The 4,625-nt window shown below is 33.8% G+C and overlaps 1 long non-coding RNA gene across 1 annotated transcript; it reads left to right on the top strand.

Moving 5' to 3' along the window:
* Positions 1-823: 823 nt before the first annotated feature.
* Positions 824-4,016, top strand: LOC134245147 (uncharacterized). The gene is made up of 4 exons (XR_009987362.1): positions 824-1,006; positions 1,357-1,433; positions 2,021-2,083; positions 2,524-4,016. It is a non-coding gene; the product is annotated as an uncharacterized LOC134245147 (long non-coding RNA).
* The last annotated feature ends 609 nt before the right edge of the window (positions 4,017-4,625 follow it).

Below are 4,625 nucleotides of genomic sequence, written 5' to 3'. Positions count from 1 at the left end.
CGCAGTAAAACTAATAGAGTTTCCTGAAAATTTTATCCACATAAACAGAGATCAAAAAAAACTTTTCAAAGGTTTTGACCAAATTCGAGTCGTAACATAACTATTAAATACGATAAAAATGCACTTTCCCTATAGGTTTTATCGCCAGATATACTAATTTTCATTCATCACTTAGCAATAAGATACTTACAGACATCGTGACAGGCTTGTAGATGCGAAGAAAAGTCGTTGTTTACAGCACAATGTGACAACTTCACGATCCGCCATATTTGTGTTTGGACGGTTTCCATGCAAATTGTTCTTGGCCTAAATGTATCATCGTGGTTCTTCGAAAATATTTTCTTCTGTAACACTTTCTGTTAGTAGAATTGGTTGATCAAGGATATTTATATTTTATTTTTCTAATATGCGGGTCGTTTGTCACTGATAATAACTTAGGTGTTTTTTTTAAAAAGATTCTCGGGAAAATATCGGGATATTTCTTAAAGGTGTACAAAATACCCCTACACCGTGTCTGCAGCATTCTCTCGCGCGAACTTCCGAGAGGTGGTACAAAAAAGTTATCTTCGATCAATTAGTACCCGGTGTATAAAATATGTTTTACTGTCAACTCAGCTTTGAATATTAATTTGTCAGAAAATATTCGCTAAAATATATTTTCTTTTTGTAAAAAAAAAAAAAAAAAAAAAAACGTAAATTCACATTAATCACAAATTATTTTCAAGAATAAACAAACCGCATTTTCTTGGTATGGCACGAAATAACTTTACACCGTCCTGTATCATCCTCTCGCGAGACTTCATCGAGAAGCGCAAAATAGGAGTTCAAGGAGCGGCAATGTTTAGAGAGACTGGTGAAATGTAATGAAATGCACAACTTACGCCCAAGATTGACTCTAATTCTTCACATAAACCATGTTCTCTTTCCCAAAAATCTTGGTTTCGCTAGGAGTGCAGTAAAGGGAATGTTGGAAGAAGTGTAGATATCATGGCCACAGGCCAGTGGGGTAAGTGGCGAGTGGTTCCTTGTAATATGTATTTAAACACGCAAATATTGTTTAATAATTTAGTGCATGTGATGTGTTGTATAATATTTCAATATTGAAACAGAAGAAACGATTTGAATATGTGTAAAAGGTTTTTGGGCATACTGTGATTCAGTCTAGTCCATGAAGATCAAACGTACATACACAGTGAAATATTTCCAGGTTTTACATGTTAAAATTTAGTAAGCAGAAGACTTATAAACAAATATTTATTATCAGTTACTGTTAAATTTGCATTGAATGTTTTGACATGGTGTAAATTTTGAAATTATACTCTTAGATAAAGCCTTCATTGCATTGTTATCTTCTAGCTAGAACCTTGAAGCCTGGCAAGGATTATGAGACTGGAAACTCTCATTGAGACTACCAAATGAAGAGAAAGTTTCAGGTATCTTGTAATCTTTTTTAAAAATTTCTTTTGTAAACTTGAAAGAATAGACGGATTTCACATTCCTAAGGGTTATCTCCCGTTGTCGGCATAACACTCATTTTTCCCACTTTGTCCTTTGTAAGTTACCTGGAAATATTTTTATTTTCTGACATTTATATCTAACAATATCGGTCTGTAACTGTATTGCCAGAATATGGGGCAACTTGAAAAACGTAATGAACAAATTCATACATACTATATTTCTGAGATACTGACTCATAAAGTTGGTAAGGTAATAGAGGGGAAACAGTGTCTTACGCCGGTTGACCCTGGATTGACCCCGCAAAGGGGAATAACTTTTGTAAATGTGAAAGTCGTCTATGAAAGTTTATGGTACATTTCAATCTCTGTAACTTATATTAAGTTGGGAAAACTGACGCAGATGTCGTAGAACTCATAAGATAATATTCGCAAAATTTAGAACAGAAAAATGAAAAAATCAGCAAGAAATATCAATGACAGCCATCATTAAAATTAATTTCAGCTAGATTACAAAGAACAAATATATACACGTCTTATAAAAAATTTTATTGATAACTTTGCAGACTGTTTAACTCGGACTAAGGGAAAAGAAGCAAATTACAACAAGGAGAATATTGCCGAGAAAGGTAAGCTGTTCAAATAATGTTAATGTATGATTTTAATGTTCTGTTCACACGGAGAGTTTAATTCACAGTATTTTAATGCCAAGTAAATTGACTTCATACGACAGCTGTGGTAAAGCGGTTAACTATTGCGAATTAAAATTTTATTTTCTACAAAAAGGCTATTCAGTAAGATTATTATGACATCATTTGTAAATCACGTCATGTATGCAATTGATTAACATACCTTATTCCTTATGCAAGTGTGAATAAAATAAATCTTTTGAGAAAAATGATTCATCTTACTTGGGCAAACACATATTTTTATGGACTGGTAGAATCTGAAAGCTTGGTACATGTAGCATCTTTGGCTACTAAATTTTACAAGTTTGATTTTTATCCCTTAGAAATAATTACATATTTAGACTAAACAATGGAATACATTAAGTAAAATTTTATTTTAGCAAAGACAAGTGAAAAGTCGAGTGAACAAAAAGCAAACAAGGCTTCACGATCTGCAACTAGGCCACTGGCGATGAAGAAGAAAAATGTACAGCTAAAGAAGATACATCAGTGATCAACTAAAGCTGGGCGACTTATATTGGATTGATGAGGTGCAGGGGGGATATTAATTTGGGTCTGTTTATCTTTCTGTTTGTCAATCTGTCTGTCTGTAACACTTCGTTCTCTTAACATTTCCAAAAAGCCATCAGATATTGCAATGACATTTTATATTATAACCCATTTTGACGATCCCACTGCAGAACATGATTAATCATCAATACAAATTTAATATTGTTTATAAATTAAATATTACCCTTATATATTTTGAAGTGAAATGGTCAGAGGTCAAGGCCTCTTTCGGGGGCACATATTGTTTTTGCCTGTCTGTTTATCTGTCTATTGCCAATTTACCTTTTGCCATAACTTTTGAATCATGAGAGATATAGATACTTCATATTTGGTATGCTTACTCCACTTTCAAATGAGACCAAGACCAATGACCTTGACTGTCATCGTTATGCTAAAATATAGCCTTATTGAATCTTTTACTTTTGAACCATAAGAGGTAGAGATTTTATATTGAGTATCCATACTCCACTAATTAAGTTCTTTCAAATTACATCAAGGTTAATGACCTTGTGACTTTGACCTATATGTTTTTGGGGTTTTTTTTTCAAACTTTGTTGCCACCAGGTGTATACTGTTTTTGTTTTTTTTTTATGGGGGTGGGGGGAGTGTTATGAATTAGTTCTGTTTGGTATCTGAATCTTTTATTGTACAGAATTCTTCAGAAGTGAAGAACCCTGAGGGCCTCACCCCTACTCTCTACACTAGGTTGTTGATTTAAATATTTTTTTATTATTATTAATATTTGTCATTGTACATGTATATCATAAATATTCTATGAGAGCTGCTTCAGAATGTATTAACATAGTTTGAAAATAAGACAATCTGTTTCCCCCCTTGTGTGTAAATCATGATGTTGAATCATAACTGCACTATAATGTTACAGCAGTAAAATTGTAAAGAATTTGTTGTATCAGATACCATCAGCATTTTTTAAAAATTATTTTATGTATTATTTTTTCTGTGTGGCCATGAATTTTTATAATGCATACATTCATTAAATTTTTTTCAGAGATCTTATAATTCTGCTTTGTTGCTATGTATGATTTTTTAAAAAAAAGATGTCCTAGGAGGCTAGGATATCCTAGGAAATCCTAGGAATTCCTGATTTCCTAGGACATTTTAAGTGTTGGGATTTTCCTGGGATATCCTGGGAAGTCTTGGTGTTTTGATTCCTGGGATTTTTCTAGAACCCCTGAATTGGGACTGTCCAGGGAAATCCCAGGAATTCCTGTTCCAAAAACATCTCAGGACATCTTAGGAATAATCCTAGGATTTTTTCAAGATATCCGAGGAATAAATCTTAAGATTATCTTAGGATTTCTTAGGACATCTCAGGAATATTCTGCAAGGGAGTGCAGTCAATTCTTACAATTTAATTGTCATATCTTCGCTATATACTCATAATTTTCGTAAGTCTTTCTCTGTATGCACAGATATCTTAAAATTTATATATGATTTTGACTTACTGTGCCGCTTTAACCGGTAAAAAAACCCCTCTGAATAATAGTGTATTCATAGTTTAAAAACATGCATTTTATCAGCAAAAGGATATTACTGAGTAGCACAGTAATTTAGCAGTTCTCTGTTGTTGGTACCTAACTACATCATGTACATTGTACTGTGATCTTTTGACTTCACTAGGTGCATGGACTACCCGATCTCTGAGGCACTCTCTCTGTTGATTACCTGTGTATTGTGTGCGTTCATGCGGAAAGTGATTTCCTGTTACGCAGTTGATGTATATTTCACAGTTGTACAAACAAAGGGTTCATGATAATTAGAGTCTTACCAATGCAAAAATTGATATAACACTTGTAAAAAAAAAAAAAAAAAATCAGTGAGTGGGGGGGGGGGGGTTTCCCGAACCCCCCCAAACCCCCCTGGATCCGCCATTGCTCTGGGACTGCTATGAAAAGCAGTCCCAGCAGTCCCA

The sequence above is a fragment of the Saccostrea cucullata genome, unplaced genomic scaffold, assembly GCF_032062105.1.
Source record: "Saccostrea cucullata isolate Sc308-1 unplaced genomic scaffold, CSIRO_AGI_Scuc_v1 ctg2315, whole genome shotgun sequence".
In the NCBI taxonomy this organism is placed as follows: domain Eukaryota; kingdom Metazoa; phylum Mollusca; class Bivalvia; order Ostreida; family Ostreidae; genus Saccostrea; species Saccostrea cuccullata.
This window is presented reverse-complemented; position numbering and strand designations above follow the sequence as displayed.